This window comes from Myotis yumanensis, unplaced genomic scaffold (assembly GCF_028538775.1).
Source record: "Myotis yumanensis isolate MYYU_CA2020_CCGP unplaced genomic scaffold, mMyoYum1.0.hap1 SCAF_3, whole genome shotgun sequence".
NCBI classification, from domain to species: Eukaryota; Metazoa; Chordata; class Mammalia; order Chiroptera; family Vespertilionidae; genus Myotis; species Myotis yumanensis.
Genome location: NW_027223754.1, coordinates 117,762,017 through 117,779,984, shown reverse-complemented (window position 1 = coordinate 117,779,984; position 17,968 = coordinate 117,762,017). Strand labels below are relative to the sequence as shown.

General features: G+C 44.0%; 1 protein-coding gene across 2 annotated transcripts in view; it reads left to right on the top strand.

Moving 5' to 3' along the window:
* ATP8A2 (ATPase phospholipid transporting 8A2) overlaps positions 1-17,968 on the top strand; it is a 692,529-nt gene that overhangs the window by 160,165 nt on the left and 514,396 nt on the right. The window lies entirely within an intron of this gene.

Genomic DNA, 17,968 nt, shown 5'->3' with positions numbered 1-17,968 from the left:
CAGCTGAAACTGCCCATTCAGAAAGGGCAGAAGATGGTATCCAATCTGAACCTGCATCAGGCCATTTAGGGGGAACTAGAGTTGAGGATATGGTAGACAGTGAGGAGTTGGCTTTGAAGCTGAGACTAATTTCCCCTCAGTGAGTGCCTGACAATGAAATCTCTAAGTAAGGGGCCCACTAGCCCTAATAATGTTAGCCTGCCTCCACCTTAAAAACTCTCTTTGGAAGACACTGGAGAAAGACCAGGAAACCACAGAGGAGAGGCAGAGTAGCTGACCAGAGGAGGCAGGATGCAGAGAGCCTCAGGTCAGCCAGCTATAAAAGGACATTGAGAGCCAAACTTGAGCAGCTCCTGACATTGGCTTGACACAAAATAACCTCCCAGGAGGCCTGAAATCAGCATACAAATCAGTGAGCCTCAGACATCATAAGCTGTCCAAACTTCACATGGCTGACATTTTATTAAAAAACTAGAGGCCCTCGGGGTCCCTCAGCCTGACCTGTGGTAATTGGGCCGAAACTGACTCTCTGACATCCTCCAAGGGGTCCCGGATTGTGAGAGAGAGGTTCTTGGGTGACGCACCCTGGAATTGGGCTCCCTCCTCTCTGGTTCTGGGTGTGTCACCCGAGAACCACAGCTGCCAAGTCACCGCAGCTCGGCAGCTCCTGCGTTGAGCGTCTTCCCCCTGGTGGTCAGTCTATGTCATAGCTACCGGTCAGACAGTCGGATGGTTGAATTGTTGACCAGTCGCTTAAGCTTTTATATATATAAAAACTAGAGGCCTGGTGCACGAAATTCATGCACGGGGTGTGTGTGTCTGTGTGTGTGTCCCTCAGCCGAGCCTCCACCCTCTCCAATCTGGGACCCCTCGAGGGCAGTCAGACATCCCTCTCACATTCCAGGAGTGCTGGCTCCCAACCGCTTGCCTGCTTGATTGCCCTTAACCACTTCTGCCTGCCAGCCTGATTACCCCCTAACCATTCCCCTGCCAGCCTGATCGACGCCTAACTGCTCCCCTGCTGGACCGATTGCCCCTAACTGCCCTCCCCTGCAGGTCTGGTCACCCCCAACCGCCCTCCCCTGCTAGCCTGGTCACCCCTAACTGCCCTCCCCTGCTGGCCTGGTCACCTCCAACTGCCCTCCCCTGCAGGCCTGGTCCCCCCAACTGCCCTCCCCTGCAGGCCTGTTCCCCCCCCAACTGCCCTCCACTGCAGGCCTGGTTCCCCCCAACTGCCCTCCCCTGCTGGCCATTTTGTGGCAGCCATCTGTGTCCACATGGGGGTGGCCATCTTTGATGACATGGGGGTGGCCATCTTGTGTGTTGGAGTGACGGTCAATTTGCATATCACCTCTTTATTATATAGGATATTTTTTTCTTAGTTTTGTTTTGTTGTTCTTTTTTCAATATTTTCTGCTTTATTGCTTTGATGTTATTATTATAATTATTATACTTCTTGCTTTTCTCTCTTGTTTCTTTCATATCTCTTATTGACCTCCTTCCTTACTCTATTTTTTTCTACTTTCTTTTCCATTCTTTCTTTTGCTTTACCTTTCTTTGTTATGCTTACATAAGTTTTTTCTTTCTCAGTCTTTTTGTCTTTTTTCTCATTTTCCTATTTCTACTCTCATTTTTTTGCTCTTCCTTCTTTCCTTTCAGAATCTTTTTTTCTGCCCCCTTTATCTCTAGTAGCCTCTTTATTTTTTTAATTATTAGTAATAACATCCTTTTCTCTGTTTCTTTTTTGCCTTAGTATTTGTGTTGTCTCTCTTTTCTTTCCTAATTCTCTTTTCTCTTGGGTTGTTATCATTGTGGCCATCAGGATATTTTGTATGTTCCTGTTCGTTTCCTGTCAGTTTTGTTTTGTTTTTCCCTGTCAGTACCTGTACTAAGTTCACATGATGTGGAAGTGACTGAGCCTCATAGTTAGCCAGCCTGAGAGGAGAGTCCTCCCATGAACGGGACAACCACAAGCTAGATCCAATCACAACACGAGAATCCAAATAACACACAAAAGGGACATGCCTAGCATATTACAGCTTAGTAATACAAGGAAAACACACCTCTGGATCCCACAGGACATTTACTGCAAAAGCCCATTCCATAAGACTGGATGTCATAGCAATTATATATAATACATAGAGACAAACACAAAGAGACAATTAAAATGGGGAGACATAGAAACAACCTCAAATTAAAGAAATGGAGGAATTGTGAGGTAAAGACCTAAATGAGATGGAGGCAAGCAAGTTATCAAACATAGAGTTCAGAGTAATGGTTATAAAAATGCTCAAGGAACTTAGTGAAAATACAAAATTTAATGGGAACTTCCAGGAACTTAGTGGGCACTACAAGGAACTTAGGGAAAGGTACATCAGCTTGAAAAAACGGTATATATATATCTCCAGACAGAAATGAAAAATACTATATCTGACATTAAGAATATGCTGGAAGGAATTAAAAGCAGACTCGATGAAGCAGAAGATTGAGTATGTGAATTGAAAGATAAGGTAGATGAAACCAGTCAATCAGGGCAGCAAAAAGTAAAAAAATACTTCAAAAGCATGAGGACAGTTTAAGGACATTAAAAGGAACAACATCCAAATCATAGGAGTTCCAGAGGGAGAAGAAAAAGAGTAAGGAATCTAGAACCTGTTGGGAAAAATAATGACATTAAACTTCTGCAAGCTGGTGAAAGAAAAAGCTACACAAGTTCAGGAAGTACAGAGGTTACCAATCAAGATGAACCCAAAGAGATCCACTGCAAGACACACCATAATTAAAATGGTAAACTTTAAGGACAAAGAGAGAATCTTAAGGACAGCAAGAGAGAAACAGTCAATGATCTACAAGGGAGCTCCCATAAGGCTGTCAGTTGATTTCTCAACAGAAATAGTGCAGACCAGAAGGGAATAGCATGAAGTATCCAAGGTAATGAAAAGCAAGTATCTGAAACAAAGACTACTCTATCCAGCAAAGCTATCATTCAAAATAGATGGTGAAATAAAGTGCTTCTCAGAAAAAAATGCTATAGGAGTTTGTTACCACCAAATCAGCATTGCAAGAAATGTTTTAACATTTCCTGCTGTAATAATAAGGATAAATAGAGAGAAACATAGGCATAAAGAATAAAATGGCAGTAAATAAGTACCTATCAATAATAGCCTTAAGTGTAAATGGATTAAATGCTCTAATCGAAAGGTATAGGGTAGATGAATGGATAAGAAAATATGGCCCACAAATATACTGTCTCCAAGAGACCCACCTCAGAACAAAAGACTCACACATGAGGAAAGGGAAGGGATGGGAAAAAATTTTCCATGCAAATGGCAATGAAAAAAATCAGGTGTAGTAATATATATGTCAAAATAGACTTCAAAGCAAAGGCTATAACAAGAGACAAAAAAGGACACTACATAATACTAAAGGGATCAATCCAACAGGAGGATATCACCTTGGTAAACATGTATGCATCCAATATAGGGACACCCAAATATTTAACTTTAAGGGAGAGATCGACAACAATACAGTTATAGTGTACGGGACTTGAACACCCCACTGATGTCACTGGATAGATCGTCTAGACCAGGGGTGGGCAAACTTTTTGACTCGAGGGCCACAATGAGTTCTTAAACTGGACCGGAGGGCTGGAACAAAAGCATGGATGGAGTGTTTGTGTGAACTAATATAAATTCAAAGTAAACATCATTACATAAAAGGGTACGGTCTTTTTTTTTTTTTTTTAGTTTTATTCATTTCAAATGGGCCGGATCCGGCCCGCGGGCCGTAGTTTGCCCATGGCTGGTCTAGACAAAAAACAAACAAACAAACAAACAAACAAAAAAACAACAACAAGGAAACAGAGACCTTAAACTACACACTAGGTCAGATAGATTTCATTGACATTTACAGAACATTCCAACCCAAAGCTGCAGAATATACATTCTTCTCAAGTGCATATGGGACATTCTCAAAGATAGACCACATGTTGGGACACAAAATAAGTCTCTGCAAGTTCAAGGGGCTTGAAATCATATGAAGCATCTTCTTGGATCACAATGGCATGAAACTAGAAATCAGCCACAATAAAAACACTCAAAAACATTCGAACACATGGAGGCTAAATGGTATGTTACTAAACAATGAATGGGTTGCCAATGAAATCAAGGAAGAAATAAAAAACTTCCTAGAAACAAGTGAAAATGAACACAGAACAACCCAAAACATATGGGACACAGCAAAATCAGTCCTGAGAGGGAAATTCATAGCATTACAGGCCTACCTTAAAACACACACACAAAAAGGTAATAACTATTTAACCTAAAGAATTAGAAAGAGAACAGCAAGAAAATCCCAGAGTAAGTAGAAGGAAAGAAATAATAAATATCTGAGCAGAAATAAATGACGTAGAGACTGAAAAAAAAACAATACAAAAGATCAATCAATCCAAGAGCTGGTTCTTTGAGAAATAAAAAAGATTGATAAACCTTTAGCCAGACTCATCAAGAAACAAAGAGAGGGGACCCCAATAAATAAAATTAGAAATAAAAGACATGAAATAACAAATGACAACACAGAATTACAAAGGATTTTAAGAAAATAATATGAACAACTATATGCCAACAAACTGGACAACCTGGTCGAAATGGACAAATTCCTAGAAAAGTACAATGTTCCAAAACTAAACCAGAAAGAATCAGAAAACTTGAATAGATCAATAGCAACTGATGAAATTGAAGTAATAATAATAATAATAATAATAATAATAAAAACTCCCAGCAAACAAAAGCCTTGGTCCGGATGGCTTCACAGGGGAGTTTTACCAAACATTCAAAGAACAACTAACACCTATCCTCCTCAAACTATTCCAAAAAAATCCAAGAGGAAGGGTCACTTCTAAGTTCTTTTCATGAGGCCAGCATTATCCTACTCCCAAAACCAGGTAAAGACACTACAAAGAAAGAGAATTACAGGGCAATATCCCTGATGAACACAGATGCTAAAACCCTCAACAAAATATTAGCAAATCAGATCCAGCAATATGTTTAAGAGATCATACACCATGATCAAGTGGGATTTATTCTAGGTATGCAAGGCTGATACAATATTCCAAAATCAATAAATGTGATACACATCACATGAACAAATTGAAAGACAAAAATCAAATGATCATATCAATAGATGCAGAAAAGCATTTGACAAAATCCAACACCCATTGTTGATAAAAACTCTCAACAGACTGGGAATAGAGGGATCATACCTCAACATAATAAAGGCCATATATTATAAACCTACAGCCACCATCATACTCAATGGGAAAAACCTGAAAGAACTGGGACAAGACAGGGATGTTCGTGTTCACTGCTCTTATTCAACACTAGAGGCTCAGTGCACGGATTCGTGCACATTTAAAGGAAATTAATAGAAGGTGGCCATCGGGGCGGGACTGGGTGAGACAGACCAGACACAGCCTGGAGCCAACCTCCCACGGTCCCTGCCTGGCTGGCTGCACCTGAGGCGGTGCTGGGGCTCGAAGGGTGTCTGCAGAGTGAGTGGGGTCCCTCTGGCAGGTGGGGTCCCTCGGCAGGGATCAGGCTGAAACTGGCAGTCCGACATCCCCCGAGGGGTCCCAGAGTGCAAGAGGGCACTCTGCAAGGTTGCTGTCACTCGGCAGCTCCTGTGTTGAGCGTATGCCCCCTGGTGGTCAGTGTGTGTCATACCTACTGGCCTTAGCCTTTTATATAGATAGACTAGAGGCCCGGTGCACAAAAATTTGTGCACTCGGGGGGGGGGGGGCGGCGTCCCCCAGCCCAGCCTGTGCCCTCTCACAGTCTGGGACCCCTCGGGAGATAACGACCTGCTGGCTTAGGCCTGCTCCCGGGTGGCAGAGGGCAGGCCCAATCCCTAGGTGCAGCCCCTGGTCAGGCTCAGAGCAGAGCCGATTGGGGAGTTGGGGTGCCGCCCCTTCATGCACAGAGCAGGGCAGATCCGGAGGTTGCAATGCCACCCTCAGTCACGCTCAGGGTAGGGCCGATTGGGGGGTTGGGGCACCGCCCCCTGTCACACTCAAGGCAGAGTCGATGGGGAGGTTGCGGTGCCACCCCCTGTCACGCACAGAGCAGGGCCAATCAGGGGGTTGTGGCGCTGCCCCCTGTCACTCACAGAGTAGGGCCAATCAGGGGGTTGGGGCACTGCCCCCTGTCACTCACAGAGCAGGGCCCATCAGGGGGTTGAGGAGCTCCCTGCTGTCACTCACAGAGTAGGGCCGATAGGGGAGTTGGGGCACCGCCGCCTGTCACACACAGAGCAGGGCAGATCAAGGGGTTGGGGCGCTGCACCCTGTCACACTCAGGGCAGGGCCAATGGGGAGGTTATGGCTCTACCCTGTCACACACAGAGCAAGGCCCGTGGAGGGGGGTTGGGGTGCCACCCTCTATTACCCACAGAGCAGGGCCGATCAGGGGGTTGGGGCACCACCACTGTCACACACAGAGCAGGGCCCATGGGTGCGGGGGGTTGGGGCACCGCACCCTGTCACACACAGAGCAGGGCCGATCAGGGGGTTGGTGCGCTGCACCCTGTCACACACAGAGCCACAGGGCAATCGGGGGATTGGGGAGTCCCCCCCCCCCCATCAGGCACAGAGCAGGGCTGATCAGGGGGTTTGGGCGCTGCCCCCTGTCACACACAGAGCCGCAAGGCGATCAGGGGGTTTGGGCGCTGGCCCCTGTCACACACAGAGCCGCAGGGCGATCAGGGGGTTTGGGCGCTGCCCCCTGTCACGCTGATCTGGTGCCAGGAGGCCTCGCTGCTCTGCTGATCCCAGTGCTGGGAGGCATATTACCCTTTTACCATATAGAATAGAGGCCTGGTGCATGGGTGGGGGCTGGCTGGTTTGCCCTGAAGGGTGTCCTGGATCAGGGTGGGGGTCCCCACTGGGGTGCCTGGCCAGGCTGGCTGAGGGGCTGAGGGCTGTTTTCCCGCTGGCAGTTGACTAAAAGCTCCCAACCGCTCCTTGTTTTCTTTTTTTTTTTTTTTTTTTATTCTGGGCCAGCTTTAGCTCTGAGGCCTCGCTGCTGAAAACATGGATACAATGTTGCGGTCCGGGGTTGACTGAAAGCCAGTTTTGTTTAGCTTCTTATTTGCAACATAGTAATAGTTGCTTAGAGTTGCAGTTGAGAGGCCGGCAAGTGAGGCGGGGAACGTTGGGGTTTGCCGTCACTGGAGCAAGGAAGCCTCCCTGCTCGCTTCAGTGCATGGCTGCCGGCCGCCATCTTGGCTGACAGTTAATTTGCATAAGGATACGCTGATTAGCCAATGGGAAGGGTAGCGGTCGTACGCCAATTACCATGTTTCTCTTTTATTAGTGTAGATAGTACTGGAAGTCCTACCCACATCGATCAGACAAGAAGATATAAAAGGCATCCAAATTGGAAAGGAGGAAGTAAAACTGTCATTCGCAGGTGACATAATATTGTACATAGAAAACCATAAAGACTCCACCAAAAATCTTCTAGAATTAATAAATGAATTCAGCAATGTTGTAGGATACAAATTAACACCCAAATTGATGGCATTTTAATACAACAATAATTATCTGCAGAAGGAGACACTAAAAAAAACCAAACAATCCCATTGTAACAAAAAAATTAAGATATTTAGGAATAAACTTTACCAAGGAGGTAAAAGACCTATACTCAGAAAACTATAGGACATTGGAAAAAGAGATGGAAGAAATATAAATAAGTGGAAGAATATACTATGTTCATGAATTGGTAGACTTAACATCATTAAAATGGCCATAGTACCCAAAGCAGTCTATAGATTCAATATAATCCCTATTGAAATACCAATATTTCACAGATCTTTTTATTTTATTTTATTTTATTTTTTTAAAAATTAAATCTTTATTGTTCAGATTATTACATTGGTTCCTCTCCCCCCCCCCCCCATATCCACCCAGTTCCCACCCCACCCTCCGCCCTCACTCCCCACCCACTGTCCTCATCCATAGGTGCACGATTATTGTCCAATCTCTTCCTGCACCCCCCACACCCCTTTCCCCCCCAAGAATAGTCAGTCCATTCCTTTTCTATGTCCCTGATTCTATTATAATCACCAGTTCATACTGTTCATCAGATTATTTATTCACTTGAATTTTAGATTCACTTGTTGATAGATGTGTATTTGTTGTTCATAATTTGTATCTTTACCTTTTTCTTCTTCTTCATCTACTTAAAGGATACCTTTCAGCATTTCATATAATACTGGTTTGGTGGTTTTGAACTCCTTTAGCTTTTTCTTATCTGTGAAGCTCTTTATCTGACCTTCACTTCTGAATGATAGCTTTGCTGGATAAAGTAATCCTGGTTGTAGGTTCTTGGTATTAATCACTTCGAATATTTCTTGCCACTCCCTTCTGGCCTGCAAAGTTTCTGTTGAGAAATCAGCTGACAGTCGTATGGGTATTCCCTTGTAGGTAACTGAGTTTCTTTCTCTTGCTGTTTTTAGGATTCTCTCTTTGTCTTTTGCTCTTGGCATTTTAATTATGATGTGTCTTGGTGTGGTCCTCTTTGGATTTCTTTTGTTTGGGGTTCTCTGCACTTCCTGGACTTGGAAGTCTATTTCTTTCACCAGGTAGGGGAAGTTTTCTGTCATTATTTCTTCAAATAGGTTTTCAATATCTTGCTCTCTCTCTTCTTCTGGCACCCCCATAATTCGGATATTGGTACGCTTGAAGTTGTCCCAGAGGCTCCTTACACTATCTTCGTATTTTTGGATTCTTTTTTCATTTTGCTTTTCTGGTTGGATGTTTTTTGCTTCTTCGTATTTCAAATCTTTGATTTGATTCTTGTGATCCTCTGGTGTGCTGTTGGGAGTCTGTATAATATTCTTTATTTCAGTCAGTGTATGCTTAATTTCTAGTTGGTCCTTTATCACAACATCGAGGGTCCCACTAGATTTCTTGAGGATCTCACTACATTTATCAGCAGTTTCTAGAAAATTATTGAAAAACCTAAAAAGTGTGGTTTTGAACTCTATATCCAGTAGTTTGCTTTCCTCCATTTCTGTCATTTGTGTCCTGTTTCTTTGTCTCAGCATTTTTTATGCTTCGCTGTGTTGATAGAGTGTCTTTCTGTGCTAAGTGTCCCAATTACCTGAGGTAGACACTCTTGGTGCACCCCCTTGTGGGCTTTGTGCACAGTCTTGTTGTAGTTAAGCCTTGATTGTTGTAGTTAACACTGGGAGGATTTGACCTCCAGGCCAATTGGCTGTGAGAATCAGCTGTGCCTACAGTGGGAGAACTTCTGTGCTGAAGACACCCTTCTGGGGCAAGACTTGCTTCAGTGGGGCTTTGGTGCTCACTGAGTCTGCCCCCTGAGTGTGTCCCTTATAGATCTGAGGAGTTGTAATTGGATGGTCCCACTCTGACCACTGGGTACACTGGCTCTTGGATCTAAGGAGGTGCTAATCTAGCCTCTTCCTGAGGCTATCCAGCAGAAGCCAGCTGTAAAGCAATGCAAGTTGCCCTGGGGCCTTGGGGCAGCTGCAGTTTGTTAAGTTTTTTTCATATTACAAAGGGCCGGGCCTTTCATATGCAAAAGCCTCCGTGCACAGCTTGGGTGGTGCGGGTCCCAGGGGATCAACAGGGCAGGTGGAGCGAGCAGTATGGCTGCTTTCAGTCCTGCCTTCAGAGGTCCTGGCAATCGCCAAGAGTGCCTCTGAGAGAAAGCTGCCCTCGAGTTCCGACCAATGCCAGACAGTCCTGTTTCTCCCGTATGAGTCTGGGTCCCCAGAGACTCGCCTGGAACTGGAGCTCAGAGCCTGAGACTCCCTCCTGATTGAAAAATACAATTGTGTCCTCAGCCACCAGCCCTCTCTGCATGCACCTCCACACCTTTGTATTTTCCTTCAGCACCGCACCTCCTCTGAGTCTTAGTATGCTTTTCTCTTTCCTTCTAGTTGTAGAAATTCCACTCAGCCAGCCTTCTTGTGGTTCTGGATGATGTCCATTATGTCTTTTAGTTGTATTTTTGAAGTGGTTGTGCGAGGCAGCAATCTCCGGTGTTTACCTATGCCGCCATCTTGGTTTCTCCGCCCAATATTTCACAGATCTTGAAAAAATACTCCAAAAATTCATATGAACCAAAAAAGACCCCAGATAGCTGCAGCAGTCTTGAAAAAGAAGAACAAAGTTGAAGGGATCACAATACCAGACATGAAGTTATCCTTCAAAGCCACTGTAATCAAAACAACCTGGTACTGGCGTATGAACAGGCATATAGATTAATGGAACAGAATGAAGAACCAAAAAATCGACTCAAGCCATTATGATTAATTAATATCTGACAAAGGAGGCAAGAGCATACAATGGAGTCAAACAGTCTCTTCAATAAATGGTGTTTGAAAGGGTGGACAGGTACATGTCAAAAAATGAAACTAGACCACCAACTTTCACCATACACAAAAATAAACTCAGAATGGACAAAAGTCTTAAATTTAAGTCGTAAAACCATAAAAATCCTAGACAGCAAAATATCAGACATATCATCTAGCAGAATTTTTACAGATACATTGCCTAGGGCAAAAGAAACAAAGAAAAAAATAAACAAATGGGACTACATCCAACTAAAAACCTGTACAGCAAAAGAAACCAGCATTAAATTGAAAATGGAACCCACTGTATGGGAGAACATATTTGCCAATGATACATCTGATAAGGAGTTAATTTCCAAAATAAAGTACTCATACTACTCAACAAAAGGAAGACAAACAACCCAAAATTATGCAAAGGACTAATAGACACTTCTCCAAAGAGGTTATACAGATGGCCAAGAGACATATGAAAAAATGCTCAATGTCACTAATTATCAGAGATGCAAACTAAAATGACAATGAGGTACCACCTCACACCTGCCAGAATGGCTACCATTAATAAATCAGCAAACAACAAAGGTTGGCAAGGATGTGGAGAGAAAGGAACCCTATACACTGTGGGAATGCAAACTGGTACAGCCACTATGGAAAACAGTGTGGAGTTTCCTAAAAATATTAAAAATGAAACTGCCATTTGACCCAGTGATCCCACTTGTAAGAATATATCCTAAGAAGCCCAAAACACTGATCCAAAAGAATGTATGCATTGCTAGGTTCATAGCAGCATTATTTACAATAGCTATGATCTGAAAATAGCCTAAGTGTGGATTAAAAAACTGGTACATTTACACAATGGAATATTATGCAGCTGTAACAAAGAAAGATCTCTTACCCTTTGAGACAGCATGGAGGGATCTGGAGAGTATTATTTTAAGTGAAATGAGTCAGCCAGAGAAAGGTAAGTATCACATGATCTACTCATTTGTGTAATATAATGAACAACATAAACTGATGAACAAAATATGCTGGGGTTCTTGTTCCAGCATCTAGAAGGGTTCAGCAATCTGGAGAAAGGCTGTGCAACTTAAAGAGTCCAGAGACGAAGTATAATTTTGAAAGGCATTTGGGGGTCAGAGGAGCCTAGTTTAAAGAAAACTAAGATTTCCTCACCCAGGATCCCATGCTTTTTATTAACACAATTTATTAACACTTCAAAGGGTCAGGGTTTCATATACAGAGTCCATTGTCAGAATGGGGAGAATTAGTCTACGGCTGTTCAGGTGTTTGGACAGTAGGAGGCAATAACATGTAGATCAAGATGCACTAAGCTGTCTGGCAGCAAACAATCATCCGTTTTCAGGTTTGGGGAAATGCTATCAGCCATTCCCAACACGTGACAACATATGTGACTCAGCCCTTGTTGAGTCCCCAAGTTCCATCAACCTTTTGATGAAACTCTTGCAATTATGACATGCTGGAATTGGCTTTCGGCAAAAATAGATCTAGAGACATTGAATCATGGAACAAACTGATGTAGTTCAGAGGAAGGGGGCATTGGGCAGAGATTTACCAAAGAACTTATATGCATAGTCCATGGACAAACAATAGTGTGGGGAAGGCCTGGGAAAAGTCAAGGCTGAAAAGCCTATGTGAGCCATAATAAGGTGTTACAAAGAATAACAGTACCAATAGTACCAGGTCTGGGTCCAATTACTGCATTCTTGGAACAGGCTGTGAGATAAGGTAGTATCCAACAATTTTATTTTCTAGCTTTAGGCTGAGAATTAGGAAAAGTGTTGAAAAAAAAAAAACCAGTGTGAGCTTATTAACCGTTTATTTGTAACGTGAAATTTCAGTAGTTTAGTAAAACAAAGTGAACATTTCTAGTGAGATGGTCATGGTTTAATATTGACAGGCCCTGTTTGTCAGCAGCAGTTTTTGTATTTGAGGGGATTTCCAGACTGTAATTTGGGAGGGATGGTTGGCAAAGCATTAGGAATCTATGCCAGGTATAGAGGGCCACAGGCTTTGCTGACCATTGGCACCTTCTCTTGGATGACTTTTATGTGTGCAGTGATGTCAATAGGATCATTTTCAATGGGAGAGGCCATTGCATTTAGTGGTCTCATTTGCTCTTGCTCTTTCCTGTGAGTTAGTTTAATGAACTCTTCATGGGTAAGTGAATTAAACTGTTACAAAGACTTGAACAACCTTCTTAGGACATTATGTTGTCTTCTACCTCCAATAATTCCCTGCTGAGCAGGTATTTTGAGAGGAGAAAGGTGAATGGTTTCTTACAGTGACCTGGGTAGATGGAAGTTTCCAGGATGTGGTCATGGAGCACTGGCTCAGCTCACAGCCAGCTCTTGGAGAGGTTCACAAGGGCCTTCAGTCAAATTGAACACCCACTGTCCATTAGACACATACAGGAAACGTATTACCCATGTAATGCAGGCGAATAAAACAGTCATGCTTGCTTTTGGCTGTCTGTACATCTTGGTGTGGATTTCTACTGCTCACATTTTCTGGTGTCCTGTTTTAAGGGGAAGTTACACTACTGCATTTTAGATTTGCCATTGTCAAGTTCAATTTGTCCCACAGCTGGAAAAACATACTCACACATCATCTCTGGGTCCTTGCTTTTGCTGCATTATGGAGACCAGACTTCTGTAAGTGCTTTGTGATTAGTGGCAGGCAGGTCGCACCTCACACATATGTTTTTCAGGCCCTATTTTCTAATGCAGCGGTTCTCAACCTGTGGGTCGCGACCCCTTTGGGGGTCGAACGACCCTTTCACAGGGGTCGCCTAAGACCATTGGAAAACACATACATAATTACATATTGTTTACAGTAGCAAAATTACAGTTATGAAGTAGCAACGAAAATAATTTTATGGTTGGGGGTCACCACAACATGAGGAACTGTATTAAAAGGTCACGGCATTAGGAAGGTTGAGAACCACTGTTCTAATGGATTGTTTCCCACACTTGCCAGATCCTAACAGTTACCAAGAAAAAAGTGTCCACCATACACAGAACCAAGTTCCACCCCTCCTGAGTCAAGTTCCCCAGGGGACGGATTTGCATATTGCTATTATTGCCAGATCTTGTCTTCTTGGAATCTTCTGGAGGCTTCCCATATACTGAGGCGAAAAAGGCTGGTGTGTGAACATGAGCTCCACAGCTTGAGTTGGCCCTGTAGTCTCTTTATACTTCCCCACACAGTCTTCCCACAGGAGGAACAATAGGAGCTCTCTCCTCAGTGCTTTTGCACTTGCTGTTCCCTCTCTCTGCAAGTCTTTTCCCCAGTGTATCCACGTGATGCATTCCTGCTTCTTCACCTTCTTCAAGGCTTAGCTCACACAACACCTTCTCAGTAGAACCTTCCCTGATATTCCAGTGAAATAACACCCCTCCCCTGGCCTCCACCAGTGTACCCCTCTGTGTCCTCCTTCCCTATCTATTTTCCTCCACAGTGTTCACTACCATCTAGTCTGCTATGTATTTTTAAAAATGTAATCTGTCCTGTAGATGTAGTTCTCTGCAGGGAATGCATTTTTGACCAATTGGTTCCCTGCAGTGCCTAGCGCAGCACTTGGTATGTAAATGGGGCTCAGTAAATATCTGTTGATGGATGAGTGGGTTTTTGACAAGTCCTTAGTCATTCTTCCTGTCACCCAATTTCAGGGAACACTGGCCTAGCAGATGTTTAGGGAAAACTGAGTGAATCATAGGAAATGTTTGTTTTCTTCCAGTCATTTCTCCCCATCCTCTGGGTTCTAAGACTTGCTAAATGCCTGGACTTGCTCGTAGCCCCTGCCTGTCCTTGCTGGGAACAGCCACCCTGGCAGGGATGCTGACCTATGCAGTGTGAATGGGAATCTTTTGGGGGTGACTAATTCACCTGGGTGAACAGATTTTTCTGCTGGGAAGCACTTTTATTTGTCCATTTCACCTATAGATGTTCTTTCTCGTGGTACAGTGAATGGGAAATGTCTCCCAGCTTTTTATATCTTATAGTTTTTAGCTGGATTAACTGCAAATAGGAGATTTGAACAAATCTACCTCCTCAAGGGTAGTTGCTACTCAAAGTGTAGTATTTGGACAGGCATTACCCCATGTGGGAACTCATTAGTAATGCAGAATCTCAGGCCCACTTCAGACCTACTGAATCAGAATATGCATGAAATGGTTAATTTTATGTCAACTTGGCTGGGCCATATTTGGGCAAACATTATTGTAGATGTTCCCGTGAAGGTGATTTTTGGATGAGATTAATGTTGAAATTGGTGGACTTGAGTACAGCAGTTTACCCTCCATAAGGTGAGTGGGCTTCATCCAGTCATTTGAAAGCCTGACTACTAGTAAAACAGAGTCTGGCCTCCCTGGGCAAGAAGAAACTCTGCCAGCAGATGGCATTCAGACTTGAACAGCATCACATCTTCCCTTGTGTCTCCAGCCTGCCAGCCACCCTGCACATTCTGGGCTTGCCAAGCCTCCACCATCTCATGTACCGATTCCTTAGAATACATCTCTGTGTGTGTATACACTCCTGTTGATTCTGTTTCTCTGGAGAACCCTGACTAATATGATCCACTTTAATAAGATTCCTAGGAGATTCAGAGGCATCTTCAAGTCTGAGAAGCACTGCCCTAAATAAACTCTTCCAGTAGAATGATTTTGATGGGGGCTGCCTTTAGCTGTTTGGAGTTTTATGTATTTAACTAGAGGCCCGGTGCACAAAAATTTGTGCAGTCGGGGGTGGGGATGGTCCCTCAGCCCGGCCTGTGCCCTCTTGCAGTCTGGGACCCCTTGGGGGATGACCATCTGCTGGCTTAGGCCTGCTCCCCAGGGGATTGGGCCTAAGATGGCAATCAGACATCCCTCTGGCAACCCGGCAGCCCTCGGGGGATGTCCACTTGCCAGCGGGGAGCAGACTTAAGCTGCAGTCGGACATCCTTAGCGCTGCTGAGGAGGCAGGAGAGGCTCCCACCACCACTGCTGTACTGGCAGCCATCAGCCTGGCTTGTGGCTGAGCAGAGCTCCTCCCATGTGAGAGTGCCCTGACCACCAGAGGGCAGCTCCTGCATTGAGCGTCTGCCCTCTGGTGGTCAGTGTGTGTCATAGTGACCAGTCATTCCCAGTCTTTCTGCTGTTAGGGTCAATTTGCATATTACCCTTTTACTATATAGGATAGAGGCCTGGTGCACGGGTGGGGCCGGCTGGTTTGCCCTGAAGGGTGATCTGGATGATGGGCTGATGGCTGTTTTCAGGCTGCCACACCCTCTTCAGGGTGGGGATCCCCACTGGGGTGTCTGGCCAGCCTGGGTGAGGGGCTGAGGGCCATTTTCAGGCTGGCAGGTGACTGAAGCTCCCAACCTCTCCTTTTTTTCTTTTATTCTGGGATTTATTTACCTTCTATAGCTGTCACTGGAGCTGAGAGCCGGCTCCAGGTCTGAGGCTGTGGCTGGCTGAAAGCAGGTATCTGGGTTTGTTTAGCTTCTATAATTGCAACTCTATTGCCATCACTGGTGCTCTAAGCTCTGAGCCCGCTGGTGGCTGAAAGCAGGTTTCTGGGTTTGTTTAGCTTCTATAATTGCATCATTGTTGCATCTGGAGCTCAGAGCTGGGCCGCAGGAGGCGGTGAACCTTGGCTTCCTCCATCACTGGAGCAAGCAAGCCTCATGTTCGCTTCAGCTGCGTGGCTGCTGGCCCCCATCTTTGTTGGCAGTTAATTTGCATATCTCACTGATTAGCCAATGGGAAGGGTAGTGAAGTTACGGTTAATTACCATGTTTCTCTATTATTAGATAGAATTCTGTAACAGGACACCTAAGGGTTGTATATTAAGGCAATTATTTTAATGCTCTACAGTAGCCATCTCCTGGATGAATGGCATTTTCTCTGAATTATTGATTATGCTGATTCTATTTTAGGATGAAAACATTTTAGACTCATTTTTATAGTTTAACTAGAGTAAAGGTTGGTATGCTTTACCTCCACCATCTTTCCCCTTGTCTTTGGTTTTCTGACATAAACAGGATCTCTTTCTTCCCCAAACCTTTACCCTAAAGGCCTTCATACACATTGAGTCCCCTTAAGCATATAGTATTTTACTCTAGGCCCTAGAGTCTAGCAGTGGTCGGGAAACTGCAGCTCGGCAAACCGCTGCTCGCGAGTCACATGCGGCTCTTTGGAGTGTGGCTCTTCCACAAAATACCTGCTTTTCCACAAAATACCGACTTCTGTGCATGGGCCACGTAGTTTCAATTGCACTGTATGTGCACACCCCCATGTGGTATTTTGTGGGAGAGTCACACTCAAGGGGCCAAAGAGCCATATGTGGCTCGTGAGCCACAGTTTTCCGACTACGAGGTGGGGGGGGGGATGGACATTAGCACCCACAGATGGGATTGTATGCCAACTGTGTTTGTGTGTGTCTATTTTATACAGTTGGAATCTTGGGCTCAAATGTTATAGTCAAACTATCTTATAAGATACTTTATTAAGTCTTATCTTAGAGTGTGTTAATTTTCATGTTTCCTTGAGTGATCAGTGTTGCTTTATTTCAGTGGGCAGTGCTGCCATAAACGAATGTCTGACGTTCCATTTGACTTTGTCCTGTAAGCTGCAGTTAAGAAAACTTTGTGCTATGAGCCATCACGTGCATTAGTTAGATATATTTTCAGTACTCTTCAATGAACTTAATGCCAGCCAGTTTATTGTGTCTGGCAGAATTCTACCATGATATCTTATTATCCCATAGGGCTACTTAGAAGAGTAGGGACTCTGTGTAAGCAAAGTTTCTAGCTAATTCAGTGATATTCCTTCAAGTATCATGTTCTTTAAGTTTGAACTGTTTTATAAGTGGTTTTCATATAACTCGTCACATATACTTAATACCTTAAGCAGAAGAAGGCTAAAAATAAGTCTGGGTGTAAGGACGACACTAATCATTGTGTATTTGGAAACACCAGGCCATTGTACCATGCGGATGGTCTTCTCCGAGGCAGTGGCAATAAATGGTACATGGCACACTTTCCTGCTCCATCAAGTGAGCTCAGGCTGCTGTATTTTTTGAGTTGTCAGCTTTGGTTTCTTTGTTTTGTGATCCCAGGATTGGTCGCTGTCAGGTCTTGCAGCAGTACAAGGGCCTCTGGTGTGCTGTCTCCTGAGCACTTCTATTTTGATGCTTCTAATTGGTTGTGTATTTGAAACCTGCTAGGTAACCTTGCTAGAATGCATTTCAATTAGGAGTTGGTTCAGAGGCGTGCCTTCAGAAGGTGAGCTAGGAGTTGAACAGGTACTTTTATGGATACGCCTTTTAGCAGCCAAAGGAGGGGAGGTTCATTTTTCCCCTTCAGGTTCCCAGTTCCTGCCTTTGGATTATTTCACTATTTATTAATTATCTGCTATGTGCTCTGTGCTAGGAACATTCAAAGGTGAAGTAAACATTTTTTGCTGTTCTCAGAATCTATTCTGGGGATAGATAAATAAATATAAAATAAAGCAAAACAGAAACTATATAATAGTGTAAATAACATACTGTGGGCTTGGAAGAAGGAGAGTCTGTGTGGATTTAACCAATCTTA